Below are 16,915 nucleotides of genomic sequence, written 5' to 3'. Positions count from 1 at the left end.
AAATACATTCCAGGGTATTAAAAGAGATGGCGGAAGTTATAGCAGATGCATTTGTTATAATCTACCAAAATTCTCTGGACTCCGGGGAGGTACCAGTGGATTGGAAAGCAGCTAATGTAATGCCTCTGTTTAAAAAAAGGGGCAGACAAAAGGCAGGTAACTATAGGCCAGTTAGTTTAACATCTATAGTGGAGAAAATGCTTGAAGCTATCATTAAGGAAGAAATAGCGGGACATCTAGATAGGAATAGTGCAATCAAGCAGACGCAGCATGGATTCATGAAGGGGAAATCATGTTTAACTAATTTATTGGAATTCTTTGAGGATATAACGAGCATGGTGGATAGAGGTGTACCGATGGATGAGGTGTATTTAGATTTTCAAAAGGCATTCGATAAGGTGCCACACAAAAGGTTACTGCAAAAGATAAAGGTACGCGGAGTCAGAGAAAATGTATTAGCATGGATCGAGAATTGGCTAGCTAACAGAAAGCAGAGATTCAGGATAAATGGGTCCTTTTCGGGTTGGAAATCAGTGGTTAGTGGTGTGCCACAGGGATCGGTGCTGGGACCACAACTGTTTACAATATACATAGATGACCTGGAAGAGGGGACAGAGTGTAGTGTAACAAAATTTGCAGATGACACAAAGATTAGTGGGAAAGCAGGTTGTGTAGAGGACACAAAGAGGCTGCAAAGAGATTTAGATAGGTTAAGCAAATGGGCTACTGTTTGGCAGATGGAATACAATGTCGGAAAGTGTGAGGTCATCCACCTTGGGAAAAAAAACAGTAAAAGTGAATATTATTTGAACGGGGAGAAATTACAACATGCTGAGGTGCAGAGGGACCTGGGGGTCCTTGTGCATGAATCCCAAAAAGTTAGTTTGCAGGTGCAGCAGGTAATCAGGAAGGCAAATGGAATGTTGGCCTTCATTGCGAGAGGGATGGAGTACAAAAGCAGGGAGGTCCTTCTGCAACTGTATAGGGTATTGGTGAGGCCGCACCTGGAGTACTGTGTGCAGTTTTGGTCACCTTATTTAAGGAAGCATATACTAGCTTTGGAGGGGGTGCAGAGACGATTCACTAGGCTGATTCCGGAGATGAGGGGGTTACCTTATGATGATAGATTGGAGTTCAGAAGGATGAGGGGTGATCTTATAGAAACATTTAAAATAATGAAAGGGATAGACAGGATAGAGGCAGAGAGGTTGTTTCCACTGGTCGGGGAGACTAGAACTAGGGGGCACAGCCTCAAAATACGGGGGAGCCAATTTAAAACCGAGTTGAGAAGGAATTTCTTCTCCTAGAGGGTTGTGAATCTGTGGAATTCTCTGCCCAAGGAAGCAGTTGAGGCTAGCTCATTGAATGTATTCAAGTCACAGATAGATAGATTTTTAACCAATAAGGGAATTAAGAGTTACGGGGAGCGGGCGGGTAAGTGGAGCTGAGTCCACGGCCAGATCATCCATGATCTTGTTGAATGGCGGAGCAGGCTCGAGGGGCTAGATGGCCTACTCCTGTTCCTAATTCTTATGTTCTTATGTTCTTATGTTCGTTGGAAGATCGCAGCTGCTGAACGGATCCCGAAGGGGCACTGGTTGTATACGAACAGTCCCTTGTGTGTGTTTATGCACATCAGCTTCTTGGATGATTCCACCAGTTCCTGGGTCATATACGCCGAGGTGAGTTCCAATTTCGAAACAGCTTTCCACCCGACACGGTCACAAACAGATCCTCCACCTTAGGTAGTGGGTACTGGTCCTGTAACGATACTCGATTTATGGTTACTTTATAATCCCCACAGATTCTAATTGTCCCATCACTTTTAAGAACGGGGACAATGGGACTGGCCCAGTCATTAAATTCCACTGGTGACATAATGCCTTCGCGCTAAAGCCGATCTAGCTCGACTTCTACTTTCTCCCACATCGTGTAAGGGAACGGGCCTTGTGGTGAACGGGTCTTGCGTCTGAGCTGAGGTGAATTATCGCCTTGGCCCTTGTGAAGCTGCCGATGCCAGGCTGAGACAGTGACCGAAACTTTTCTAAGACCTACGCACACGTGGCTTTTTCCACCGACGATAATGCTTTTACATCGACCCATTTCCAGTTAAAATTCCGGAACCGGCTTCTGCCAAGCAGTGTGGGCCCATTACCGGGAACAGTCCACAGTGGCAATTTATGTGCAGAATCATCATACAGCACCTGAACCATTGCACTTCCGAGAACCGGGTTAATCTCTTTAGTGTAGGTGCGCAGCTTCGCGTCGATCGGGCTCAGCTTGGGCCTGTGTGCCTTGTTTGCCCATATCAAAGGCCTCTGGCTCATGATCGATTGGCTCACAGCCGTGTCCAGTTCCATCGGTACTGGTATGCCGTTCATTTTAATGTTCATCATAATCGGGGGACTCTTGTTGGTAAAGGTGTACACTTCATGCACGTGCACCCCATGTACCTCTTCCTCCTCGTCATCTCTGCGCGATCCTCAGGATCTACGCTTGACCTCCCTCCCATCCTCCACTACGTATCGAGTTGTAGCATGTTTACACATTCGTTGGAGGTGTCCCATCATTGAGCAATTCTTACAGACATATTGTTTGCACCTGCACTGGTTTGCTCGATGAGCCCCTCCACAGCGCCAAGAGCTTGCTGATGGACTTGCATTCACAGGCACTGATCTCTTCGCATTAGTTCATTGTTGCGGTGAATGAGTCATCTCAAGTCGAGCAGAGGTCGCATTAGCCCAGCTGGGGCACTTCTCCTGTCTGCTGACGAATTTAGCTTATTCACGGTGTTTGGCCCCGGGTGATTCCGAAGTTGTGAGTAGAGTAGCTTTGTTTTTTCCTCTCTGGCCATGTATGCCCAGGTGGCTGTGGCTAAGTCCAAGTCTTCCTCCACTAGCAATTTGCGGAAAATCCCTTTGTGCCCGATTTCCAAAACAAAGAAGTCTCTTAACATTTCTTCAAGAACTGTCCCGAATTTGCACGGCCCAGCAAGACGCCTTAGTGCAGCGATGAACGCTGCCACGTCTTGGCCTGACCCGCGCCGGTGGGTGTAGAAATGGTACCTCGCCATGAGCGCACTGCGTTTCGGCTTTTGGTGATTTCAAACAAGCTCGCACAGTTCTTCATAACATTTCTCAGCGGGTTTCGTCGAGGCCAGTAGATCCTTGATCAGTGCGTATGTCCGTAATCCGCAGACCATGAGGAGGACAGCCCTGCGTTTGCTGGCATTCACGTCTTCCTCTAAGTCTTTCACGACAAAGCATTGATCCAGCCAGTCAATGAAGCCATCCCAGTCTTCCCCGACGCAATATCGCTCGATGTAGTCAACGGTGGCCATAGCTGCGTGTTAGTATCCCAACCTCATCGCCAGTTGATACATGTGCTTATCGCTATAATAAATCACACGTGGCCCATTGCTGGAGCCTGATCACCTGTGACCTTTAGGTTTAATGTCAACTCCAAAAGTGAAACCTGAAGGAGGAGCCTGCTTTAGATAGGGAGGCAGCACAAGGTGCCCAATGTGTGCCTCCCGGGCTTTCCCCATCTGTTGGCTGTTACATGTAATTACATGGTACAATGCATGGCTGCAAATCCATCACATATTACATCCCCGAATTTAAATGCTCCAGCATTGGCAGTGGTGCTTTCAGCTGCCTGACTCCTAAGCTCTATAATATCCTCCCTAAATCTCTCTGTCTCTCCACTTCTCTCTCATCCTTAAGACACTTCTTAAAACCCACCTCCTCGACCAAGCTTTTGTTCACCTGCACTAATTTCTCCTTATGTGGCTCAGTGTCACATTTTTTTAATCTCATAATAACAACAACAAAACAACAACTTGTATTTATATAGCACCTTTAACGTAGTGAAACGTGCCAAGGCGTTTCACAGGAGTATTATAAGATAAATATTTGACACCGAGCCGCATAAGTGGAAATTTGCGCAGGTGATCCAAAGCTTGGTCAAAGAGGTAGGTTTTAAGGAGCGTCTTGAAGGAGGACAGAGAGGTAGAGAGGCGGAGAGGTTTAGGGAGAGAGTTCCAGACCTTGGGACCCAGGCAACAGAAGGCACGGCCACCAATGGTCGAGCGATTATAATCACGGATGCTCAAGGGGGCAGAACTTGAGGGGCGCAGACATCTCGGTGGGGTTTTCTGGGGCTGGATGAGATTACATAGATAGGGAGGGACGAGGCCATGGACAGATTTGAAAATAAGGATGATAATTTTGAAATTGAGGCGTTGCTTAACCAGAAACCAATGTAGGTCAGCGAGCACAGGGGTGATGGGTGAGCGGGACTTTGTGCAAGTTAGGACACAGGCAGCCGAGTTTTGGAACACCTCTAGGTTACATAGGGTAGAATGTGGGAGGCCAGTCAGGAGTGCATTGGAATAGTCGAGTCTAGAGGTAACAAAGGCATCAATAACAAAAGCGAAGGTTCACCAGACTGATTCCCGGGATGGCGGGACTGACATATCAAAAAGACTGGATCAACTGGGCTTGTATTCACTGGAGTTCAGAAGAATGAGAGGGGATCTCATAGAAACGTTTAAAATTCTGACGAGTTTAGACAGGTTAGATGCAGGAAGAATGTTCCCAATGTTGGGGAAGTCCAGAACCAGGGGTCACAGTCTAAGGATAAGGGGTAAGCCATTTAGGACCGAGATGAGGAGAAACTTCTTCACCCAGAGAGTGATGAACCTGTGGAATTCTCTACCACAGAAAGTTGTTGAGGTCAATTCACTAAATATATTCAAAAAGGAGTTGGATGTAGTCCTTACTACTAGGGGGATCAAGGGATATGGCGAGAAAGCAGGAATGGGGTACTGAAGTTGCGTGTTCAGCCATGAACTCATTGAATGGCAGTGCAGGCTCGAAGGGCCGAATGGTCTACTCCTGCACCTATTTTCTATGTTTCTATGAATGAGGGATACTCTCGTGAAGCCTTGAGACGTTTTATTATGTTAAAGGCGCTATATAAATACAAGTTATAGTTGTTGTTCCTTTGTAAACCTGATCTGCACCCTCTCCAACTAGAACTGCACTGATGTTAAGCCAAGACTTCTTTGTTTTGGAACAACCTTTGTCCTGTCTATAACTGATGATTCTCAAATTGTTTTCCCAAAGCATTTGCTGAGAAGGCCACACAGGGGCAGTAGACGACAAGGAGAATCCACCAAATCCTTCGCCTTTTATAAAAGACCTAACAGGTAAGAATTGTCTTCGTACAATTTTACTGACAATAGTCATCCAACGAGAGACTGCTGTTGCATCGTTCCATGGAACACGTCGTAGAAACATTTTTCTGCTCGCCAACAGCAGACTGGTCAGTCTACAATCAGAAGAGTGGACAAAGTAGCAGGTGTAACCGTATTCATTGACACAACGTGCTGTAAATGTTAAAGTATGTACTTTTGGTATCACATGCGTCTCTTCATGAGGTGGGAAATGCCACAAAACAAAATGTGTTGGTCCAATAACATGCAACACACTGAATACATGGTATTGCATTTTTGGAGGGAGGGCGCATTATTTTTTGAGATAATTTTCATTTGCTCCCTTGCTGGCTCTGCTAGTAAACACATTTGAGTATGTGGAATATAGATCGGGCAGGCCCCCGGATTTCATACCCAAGTTGAGCTGGCGATCACCGTCATCTGGTGAAAATAAAAACTTGTATTTATATAGTGACTTTAATGTAGTGAAACGTCCCAAGGTGCTTCACAGGAATATTATGAGACAAAAGGCCACATAAGGAGAAATTAGGGCAGTTGACCAAAAGCTTGGTAAACTAGATATGCTTTAGAGAGCATATTGAAGGAGGATAGACAGGTAGAGAGACGGAGAGGTTTAGGAAGGGAGTTCCAGAGCTTGTGCCCTTGGCAACAGAAGGCAAAATAAATTACAATTAACCTCATAATGTAGCGGCAAGGGAAGTACAGCTGGGATCCGTGCTCCTTCTTGCTATCCAGTGTGGGCGTCAGACCAGGTCATTGGCGGGTGACGGCCTCCGTGGTCGGATAGCTTGCCAACGCTCGTGACATTGAGTGCACAGGATATATACATACACAACAGTCTTGTTGCCGAGAGCGTGCAGAAATCAAGTGCAGGCAGCGGAAAGAGTGTGAAGAATGGGCACGCGCTGATCGGCGCCCCAGCAAGAATCAGCAGCTTCAGAAGACGAGGGAGCAGGAAGGACTCGAGCAAGTGATAAGGGGGCCTGATTTACACGGCACTGCGCCCAGCGCCAATGTGTGGCAGCGGGAAGCAGGTGGCACTGCGCCACTTCTCCCCCTTCGTTCCCACTCCTGCTGTGGCCACCACCATTTTCATTTGGGGCCTTCAGCTTGGCAGGCCAGGCAGCTGCCCGTTTCAGGCTGGAGCCTGCCGTCAATAGGCAGAGTGGGGTCCTCTGATGCAGATAGAAGCCTAAAGCAACATTAAGGTAGCAATGGGCAGAACGCCCACCAGAACTCGGCATAAAGCGGCCTGGGCATCCGGGAGGGCGCTGAGCACCTCGAGTCTTTGTGGTCTTTGCAGGCACTCCAGTAATGACTCCTTGAGGTAAGGTATTGCACTTGAACTGTTGTGACCTGAGTCCATTTATTGCAGCTGCTGAATGAGGTTACAGTAAGGTGAGCTCCCTTTTATACCTGGTTACCTGTAGTGTGCAGATGACCTCTAGGTCTCCACCTGTTGCACCCTCTGGTGGTACAGGTATATTGTATACAGTGTAAAGATACATTCATTGGTCTTATCTAACTGTACATTGAGTGTACAGGGTATATACATACACAACAGTCTTGTTGCCGAAAGCATGCAGAAATCAAGCGCAGGCAGCGGAAAGAGCGTGCTGCAAACCAGTCCCACCCATCCCTTCCCTCAACGACTATCTGTCCCACCTGTGACAGGGACTGTGGCTCTCATATTGGACTATACAGCCACCTAAGAACTCATGTTTAAAGTGGAAGCAAGTCTTCCTTGATTCCTTGAAGTGGTCCCTAAAGGGACCACTACGGACCGCTCAAGAAAAAGCGTACAAGATTTTATTTATATGAGAGTTTTTTGGGAGAACAGGAGGAGTACGAATGATCTAAACGCTCTCCGGGCCCACTGCCGGCCTGGCTCTGCCAACACTCGATGATCCTTGCCCCGCTTTAACTCATTCTTTAGCTCCCTAGAGGGCTTTCTGGACCTCCCACCACTCCAACCGGCGAGCTGCCTGTGAACACTAACTCAGGGCTGGCACCTCGATGACAAGGTCCGAATGAAACCCAGTTGTCAAAATGGCTCAAGCCTCACGCCAAGGATATCGGTCGGGCCACCCAATCACACTGCCCGCCGCTCATCCGATGTTAAATGAGACCCCAAATAACTCAATATCTCACATCTAGAGTTATACTGGGACAACTGAACTGAGTCAGATATGTAGATGACACAGAGCATTGTCAGCCATGGCTCAGTGAGAATCACTCACACCCTTCCATGTCAGATGTTTGTGCGTTCAAGTCCCACTCCAGAGACATGAACACAAAATCTAACTGACACACCCAGTGCAGTGTTGAGGGAGTGCTGCATTGTCAAAGGTGCCATTTTTCAAATGAGACATTAAACCTAAGCCCAGTCTGCCCTCTCAGGCGGACATAAAGTATCCCATGGCAAGATTATGAAGAAGAGCAGGGGAGTTATCCCCGGAGTCCTGGTCAATATTTATCCCTCAATCAACATCACTAAAAACAGATTATCTGGTCATTATCACATTGCTGTGTGTGGGAGCTTGCGGTGTGCAAATTGGCTGCCGCGTTTCCCACATTACAACAGTGACTACATTTCAAAAGTACTTCATTGGCTGTAAAGCACTTAGGGACTTGATGCTGCATGAAGGCAAGATTTTCTTTTTTTAGTATTAAAATTTGGGCTTTGGAAGAGTTAGTTAAATGTAAATACATATTATTCTAATTGCTTAGTTTATTAGTGGGACCTCATTGTGTGCAATTTTGGATACCATATCTTCAAGAGGATATTGATATTTTAGACAGGGTTCAGAGAAGAGTGACCATTCACGCCATACTATTCCTCAGGTTTAGTTGCTTAGCAATGAAACTATTAGCCGTAAAACACAGTTAATTTTATTTATTTAGTGTATTAGAAATGTATTTTAACTCTATATATTTCCACACCATTTCCCTTTCATTCTTTATATTGTCACCTTCAGTCGAAATTGCAGTCCTTGACTCTATTCCTTGAGTCGGGAGGTCGGCAGGTAAGCAGGTCCCACCACCCTGCACCTGTTGGCTTCTGGGAAGCCATTAAAAGGTTGACAGAGGGTCATGGGTCAACTCCATCTCCAATCTTCTTTCCTGTGGTGTGGGAAAGCAGTTTGCTTTTGCTGGTGGGATCGGGTGTGTGAATAGAACCTTTGGAAAACCTGAAGTTATTGGCTTTTGAAACTAAATCCCAAAGGATCATGAATTTGTGGTCTTAATGCCGAGTTATATGGGGTGAAAATCTCCTCTGCAAAATGGTTCAATGATGTCAAATTGCGTTGAGGATATAAGTTAAAAATCACTGCTGTTTAATTGTCAATACAAAACTTCACTGGAACTCAGATCTGCACACTTGGGTAGATGGAATTGCTTTTCATTTGCGGTTTACAAGTTAAAATTATGCTGACCAGCTGCCAGTGTCCCAATTTACCATGAAATTTAGGGAAGCCATATCAGAACGTACGATATGCTGGAGTTTCCACTAGGTTGTGCTGTTTTTATCAGCACAATTCGACTGAAATTGCATCAACCAGTGCCAAAGATCAAGGAATATCAAAACCAAATTACGTCCAGGGTGAAGTGAGTTTCTGCGATCTTCTGCGCTAGTTTAAAAAACATCGTGCTAGAAACCGGCTCCGTGCACAAAACTGGCCAGGAATTAATCACCATAGCGTGTTTCTGCTAATTGCATCCATTTGCAGGCCTTCGAAGAGACTCTTAAAATTAAGCTGACATTTTCTCAGCGCAAGCGTCTTTTTAAAAGCTCTTGGGGGAAAAATTCGGCCTGTTAGCGCCCCCAGTTAGCGCTTGGCGGGGGCACTAATGGGGCACTCGGGTAGTCGCACTGTGACAGGGGGGGTTAATCCCACTCCACATGGCAAATTCGCCAGCCCCATAGTGCCAGCACTAACAGTGAGAGCCTTGGCACCGTTCGCCATGCAGATCGTAACATCAGCGAGCCTGCAACGATCACTGCGCGCCCGATCTGCAAACTTCAGTGGCGACCCCGCCTTACCGCCTTGTGCCGACAGCGCCAGGGAGCGGAGGCGTGAACCAGCCGGCTGCCGGCTGCTAGGGCCGCTACTTAAAGGGACGCGCCCCAGCTGTCAAGGACCTTCCGTTGCAAAGGTCAGTTATGAGTGGCCGAGAGCACAGAATGTATCTGCAGCCAATTAAAGGCTGCTTATTCGCCGGAGTGTTACAGGCCGTCAAAGGAATTGACATTTCATCCCACAGCATATCGCTGTCCTGCACTCCCCGATCACTGGGGGCCTGGTGTGTAGATTCCAGAGACCCTCCCCTTTAATGGCTGGATGGCACCTTCACCAATGCTCACTCTCGATTACACAACACCTCATATTCGTTATCATTTGGAGCCTAACTCCACTCACCTATGCCATTAGCGCCTGATTTAGAACTCCCCTGCATTCTTAGAGCGCTGAGACTGAATTTAGCGGGCAGCGAGATTGATTAAACTTCCAACTTCTCAAAAGTTAACGCCCCAACTGGAGCGACACCGAATTTCTAACCCTTTAAATATATTCTTAAAAATGTACTTTACTAAGAAATTGACTACTTTACACCAATGAAACTAATGAATGGTTCTGTACAGTTTATTTAAAGTCATTTTCAGTTATTTAAAATCAGATTACTCTCAGATGGTGGTCTGGACACTTCGATAAAAAAGGCTTAATTTTTGTGGTAAACCTATTTTCAGCTGTAAGCGACACCACATTAGCACTATTAAATATATCAAGGAATGTTTTTTAATGTAAGAAAAGAAAACTATGATCTAAAACACCGCCCGATTGCACTGGTTCATTAAAGATTTTATGTTCGGCGATATGCAAATGACTTTGGCTGGAAACTTGAGCAAAAAATTCAATTCAGAAAACTAGCAAAATTTTGAGCACAATTTGCGCCCGGATTGCCAATTGCACCCAAAGTAGAAACTCTATCCCTAGTGTGTATGTGAGTGTGTGTGTGTGTGAGTGTGTGTGTGAGTGTGTGTGTGTGTGTGTGAGAGTGTGAGTGTGTATGTGTGTGAGTGGACACCCTCAAAACCTCCCTGGTAAAGTGCGACATCACCACTGACACCTGGGAGACCCTGGCCAAAGACCTCCCGAAGTGGAGAAAATACATCAGGGAGGGCGTTGAGCTCTTCGAGTCCCAACGCAAAGAGCGTGAAGAGGCCAAACACAGGCAACGGAAGGAGCGCGCGGCAAACCAGCCCCACCGACCCCTTCCTTCGACGAATGTCTGTCCCACCTGTAACAGGGTCTGTGGTTCTCCTATCGGACTGCTCAGTCATCAAAGAACTCACTTTGGGAGTGGAAGCAAGTCTTCCTCGATTCCACGGGACTGCCTATGATGATGATTTGAGTTTATGTGTGAGAGTGTGTGTGTGAGTGAGTGTGTGTGTGAGTGTGTGAGTGTGTGTATGTGTGTGTGTGAGTGTATGTGTGAGCTTGTGTGTGAGTGTGTGTGTATGTGTGAGAGAGTGTGTGCGGTTGAGTGTGTGTGTGAGTGTGTGTGTGTGAGAGAGTGTGTGTGTGTGTGAGAGCGTATGTGTGAGTGTGTGTGTGTGAGTGTGTGAGTGTTTGTGTGTGTGTGAGTGTGTGTGTGAGTTTGTGTGTGAGTGTGTGAGTGTGTGTGTGAGCGTGAGTGTGAGTGTGTGTGTGAGTGTGTATGAGTGTGTGTGTGTGTGTGAGTGTGTGTGTGAGTGAGTGTGTGTGTGAGTGAGTATGTGTGTGAGTGTGCGTATGTGTGTGTGAGTGTAGGTGTGAGCTTGTGTGTGAGAGTGTGTGTGTGTGTATGTGTGAGTGTGTGTGTGTGTGAGAGAGTGTGTGTGTGTGAGTGTGTGTGTGTGTGTGTGTGTGTGAGAGAGTGTGTGTGTGTGTGTGTGTGAGAGCGTATGTGTGAGTGTGTGTGTGTGTGAGTGTTTGTGTGTGTGTGTGAGTTTGTGTGTGAGTGTGTGTGTGAGCGTGAGTGTGAGTGTGTGTGTGAGTGTGTATGAGTGTGTGTGTGAGTGTGTGGGAGTGTATGAGTTTGTGTGTGAGTGAGTGTGTGAGTGAATGTGTATGTGTGTGTGCGTGTGTGAGTGAGTATGTGAGTGAGTGAGTGTGTGTGTGAGTGTATGTGTGTGTGTGAGTGAGTGTGTGTGTGAGAGTGAGTGTGTGTGAGTGTAAGTGAGAATGTGTGTGAGTGTGTGAGTGAGTGAGTGTGTGCATGTGTGTGTGAGTGAGTGTGTGTGTGTCTGTGAGTGTGTTTGTGTGAGTGTTTGAGTATTTGAGTGTGAGTGTGTGTGTGTGAGTGAGTGAGTGTATGTGTGTGAATGAGTGTGTGAGTGTGAGTAAGTGAGAATGTGTGTGAGTGATTGTGTGAGTGTGTGAATTAGTGTGTGTGCAAGTGAGTGTGTGTGTGAGTATTTGAGTGCGTGTGTGAGTGAGTGTGTGTGAGAGTGAGTGTGTGTGTGAGTGTGAGAGTGCATGTGTGAGTGTGAATAAGTGAGAATGTGTGAGTGTGAGTGTGTGAGTGAGTGTGTGAGTGTATGCGTGTGTGCGTGTGTTTGTGAGTGTGTGTGAGTGTGTCTGTGAGTGTGTGAGTGAGTGAGTGTGAGTATTTGAGTGCGTGAGCGTGTGTGTGAGTGAGTGAGTGTGTGTGTGTGAATGAATGTGTGAGTGTAAGTGAGAATGTGTGTGTGTGTGAGTGAGTGATTGTGTGAGTGTGTGTGTGAGTATGTGTGAGGGAGTGTGTGATTGAGTGTGTGTGTGTGAATGACTGCGTGAGTGTGTGCGCGAGTGTATGAGTGTCTTTGTGTGTGTATGAATGTGTTTGTGTGTGTATGTGTTCGTGTGTGTGAGTGAGTGTGTGTGTGTCACTGAGTGTGTGTGTGTCTGTGTGTGTGTCTGTGAGTGAGTGTGTGTGACTCTGTGTGCCTGCGTTTGTGTTTGTGTATCTGTCTGTGTGTGCATGTGTCTATGAGTGTGTGTGTATGTGTCTCTGTGTACATGTGTGTGCGTGTGTGTGTCTGTGATCTGGGTATTGTATGTAACAATCGTATCACTAAACCTTCAAATACTGCAGACTTTGAAGCCTTCACTGAGTCTGTACTGCAGGCTGTGGGAGAGGATTTGCTCCAGTCGCTGTATGTATCATAACCAGAACAGAGTATATCCGAATTATAAAAGGGTAAGAATCGAACGGTTGATAATATTGCTGGAAATAGTGACGGGAAGAAATGTTTCTCCTTCACTAGTGTTTTGTGGCCAGCCAAAGGGACGTCTCCTCCCAACAGATGGCATTTCAATCTGAAGACCAGTTTAGCGAGTGCTTGAAATATATTCAGTTGGCGGATCTTGTAGATGCCATTAAGCTTTAAAACCATTAATGAAAAGGCCAACGTTTTGTCAGTTGAAACACCCCAGCCTGTTTAGCTGAGCGATGGTTGACGTGTTGTGTGACAGCATGGGTGTAGACAGCGGTTTCCGATTTGTGTGAGCTCGCTTTACCTGCTTCTGTCGATCACACACTCTGCATCTTCAGCCGAACGATTCATCGCCACTGACAGTTCTGCTGCTGATTAATTGCAGCATAGAAAAGTGCCCGACCTCTCGGAGAAGAAAGGAACGGCATTGTGTTCGACCATGGAGGTAGCATAACTCCGAGATCATATTACTGTACAGCTGATCTCAGCCAGTTGAATTATGGTATTCCACTGTTCAAAACACAGTACATTTTTTAACTTAATGACAGCCTTCCGTGGCCTCACTCAGACTGCTTTAGAAAGACAGGCACATTATAGTGTGCAACAGATGACATATTTGGGCCAAAAATTGAGGTCGGCTGCGGTCGGACGCCACCAACCTAAATTTTTTTTTTACGAAAGTACCCGGTGCATTTGGGCGCTCCGAGGCCCAGATGCACAGCCCAGCTTATGGGCTCACTCATCTCAGGAACGTAAGCGCAACCTGGCATCACATGGGCCTGGACCACCAATCACAATGTAGTTGAGTTCCGTTTGTACGAGTTCCCATTACTGTCAATGAGAATACCCCCAACACACAGAAACACAACACAATAAATAGCACAAATCTCCACCCGGGAAGGCCCTTCCTTCACTTCCGTATGCGTTGGATCTACCAAAAGACATTTTGACGGTTCGCAAGTGCCGGATTTCGGCGCACGTGCTTTGCCCGCCTAAACCCAGAACTTGAGGGACCTCTTCGGGCGCGAGCGTACAGCGTATGCACCCGAAGAGTCCGCAATTTCAGGGCCAATACCTGCTGTTAATGTGGAGCCCTGTTTAAGTTGTAACCTTTAAGACCGCAAAGTGTTACTGGCATAGGGAGATACGGCCTCGGATCAATCAGTGTTCAGTTGGTGTTGGATGATGTGAACGTAGGAACAGGAGTGGGCCATTCAGCTCCTCGACAACTTTGTCAATGAGAAGCTGCTTGTGAATTCCCAGCTTCTCCACTTTTTGTTTTACTCCTGACATTTTGAAATGTGCTGTCTTGAGTGTGACAGAGATTCTCAATCGAGATGAGCAGCTGGATGGTTAGATAGTTTCATCAAATCTACCTTGGTTGGACGTCACTTGAGTTAGTCTTGTGGAGTGGCTGGTGCAATGAGTCACCACATATCCCCCTTTGTGAAGCTGTGACTGAGATGTACTGTCTGGTTCATAAAGACCAGCAATAACAATCTGCTCTTCAATAACAAGGACTTGACAGGGTGGATGCAGGGAGGATGTTTCCCCGGGCTGGGGAGTCTACAACCAGGGGGTCACAGTCTCAGGATAAGAGTTCGGCCATTTTAGGACAGAGATGTGGAGGAATTTCTTCACTCAGAGGGTTGTGAATCTTTGGAATTCTCTACCCCAGACAGCTGTGGATGCTGAATCGCTGAATATATTCAAGGCGGGAATCGGGTGGGAAAGTGGAGTTGAGGTCGATGATTAGCCATGAATGGTGGAGCAGGCTCAAGGGGCTGTGTGGCCTACTCCTGCTCATAATTCTTATGTTTTTATCTTCCACTTTCACGCCACAAGAACCTTCTGGGCGTATGCCTGGAACTTTATTTGGCATTTAAGTAACTAACACTTCATTTTCTGCACAATTACAGAAAGGCAAAACACACTGGGGTGGAAATTCGGTCGCGCATTAACCCGGGCGGAGTGGTAAATTTTGTGCCGGCAAATGGTTTGCGTCTGCTTTTGCAAAATTCAAAAGCTGGGCCCTGAGTTTGGAGCGGGGTGCTAAGGGAGGCGTTGCACACCTCATTTAGGGCACTGGGCCGGCTGAGCAAGTGAAAATCCCGAGCTAAGCAACCGGCCTCGGAGCGCTCTGAGAGGCCTCGGGAGGGGAAGAAAATCCGAAAAAAAACAGCAAAAACATTCCCAAAAAATAACTCATGCCACCACAACATGAGCGAAAATAAATTGCAGGAAAAAAAATCGATCACACTTACCTCAGGTCGCCATTACTTACCTCACTGCAGCCGCCGCAGTTCGGACCGCCAGCTTCCACAGGCGTTCCCAGCAGGGCGCTCTACGGAGAGATACGGGTTGGACGCGATCCAAATATCGAGCTGGTGTTGCAATCAGGGGCGTGCCACTTCCAAGCGGGAATGCTCCGTACCCCCTCGAAACCGGCACTTAATGTTCCAGCGGGGCGCTAGAAGCTGGCCGCCCGCCCGGAGGTGCTATCAGGGGCGGCAGAAGACTGAAAATTCAGCCCGCTATGTGTTAAAAGCAAATTGTTTTTCTTGTGATGCAGTGCTACTTATGCATGCCTTTCATAATATTAAATCTTCTCTTAGATTCCCCGTATCCTTCTCTGTTTCAGTGATAAAAGTGACAAATCTTTGAACCTTTCCTCGTGACTGTGACCTCATTCCTAATATTCAATATTGGTGGTAGCGCTCTCATCTCTGAGTCAAAAGATCATGGGTTCAAGCTCCACTCCAGAAATGCGGACACATAATCTGGACTGATACAGAGTGTAGGGTGTTGGTTTTCCACTCTACTTTGATTCCTAGACCTCGGGAATTACAGGAAGGACTCCACATAACACAAAGTTTAGGCTTAAACCCAACTGTTAGTTTATTGCACAAAAAACAACTAAAAATTACAGGACAAGGCTTCTTAGAGATTGATCGAAGACATACAATCACCTATCCAGCCAGTTGCTGCCATTGTCGATTGTCGGCTCGGGGAGCGAGGGAAGATGTTGGGTCCCTACTGCTTGCTTCGTGTTCATTGACCTGCTGTTCTGAGGTGTTTCTTCGACCAGTTCCCCTGAGCTAGTGTTTCTCTGAGCTTCTCCTGTTGTTCCGAGCTCTCGTTCTCAGCTCTCGTTCTCAGCTCTTAATATCCATTCGATTATACACATCTTCTACTGGGCTGTTTTCAGTTACTGCGTCTGGGTGAGTCTCGATGGCTATGATGGTGGGTCTGTATCTGTTTGGATGGCCATAATTCTCACCTCGTTCTTTGCACGGAATCGGCAGGGCAAAATATAACTCCTTATCTTTAGTACCCCGTTATCCAAACATACATGTCTTGTGGGATCCTTTGTTGTCCTGGGTTTTCACAGACTTGTAGTCTCCATATGGAACTGTTTTTTTCCCCCTCCGGCCAATTAATCAGGGGCTCCTCTGCTTGATTGTATCAGAACCTTTTGTCTCGTTGTTAATCGGGTCTCGCTCCTGCCCACAGAGATTGCATTAATCAGTTATGAATCACCACCTGCCCCAGGCTGGCGTTCTTTCTCCCACACAACATTCCCACAGGTTTTCTTTAAACCATTTTAGCCCGTGGCCTCTTGCTGTGCCTTGATCCTGAAATGCGTAAACCTTTCAAGAGGCTCCTCTGCTCTCTCAAGTGGACAGAAACAATCTCATGGCACGATTTGAAGAAGAACAGGCGAGTTTTCCTGGTGACCTGGCCAATATTTATTCTTCAACCCACGCCAGCAATAAAAGATTATTTGGCCACCATCTCTTTGCTGTTTGTGGACAGATTGGCTGCATTTCCCCATGCTATAACAATGACTGCACTTCAAAAGTACTTCATTGGCTGTGAAGCACTTTGGGATGTTGTGATGTCATAACGCTGCTTTATACATGCAAGTTCGTTGTTTCAATCATTCCAGTGAATCTTCATTGTACTCTTTCAATATCCTTCCTTTAATGCAGTGCCCAGAACTACATAAAATGGTGTAAGTGTTGTCTTGTACAAGTTCAATCAGTTCCTTGCTTTAATATTCAATGTTCCGATGTATAAAACCCAGAATTCCATTTGCCTTCTTGTGGCTTTTTCTATATGGATTCCCATCTTGAAAATTCTACATGTGTCTCCACCCTTTGTTTTCTCCATGAATCTGATGTTTTAAGCATATTCCCTTTCACAGATGCTTTTCTCACAATGTACCACTTCACACTTTCCGTAATGAACTGCATCTGTCATCTATCTTAACGGCTCCACTGGCCTCTCTATGTCCTTCTTTACTCTCCTGCCTTCTTCCTCACAATATGTCAGGTCCTTAATTTGGTACCAAGTGCCACCAGCTTGTTTCGATGGAAACACTCTAGCCTCTGCGGAATAAAGGTTGTGTTTTCAAACTCCACTAAGTAACCTGAGTG

This window comes from Pristiophorus japonicus, chromosome 6 (genome assembly GCF_044704955.1).
Source record: "Pristiophorus japonicus isolate sPriJap1 chromosome 6, sPriJap1.hap1, whole genome shotgun sequence".
Classification (NCBI taxonomy): domain Eukaryota; kingdom Metazoa; phylum Chordata; class Chondrichthyes; family Pristiophoridae; genus Pristiophorus; species Pristiophorus japonicus.
The sequence above is the reverse complement of the archived record's forward strand: the minus strand, read 5'-3'. Positions refer to the sequence as shown.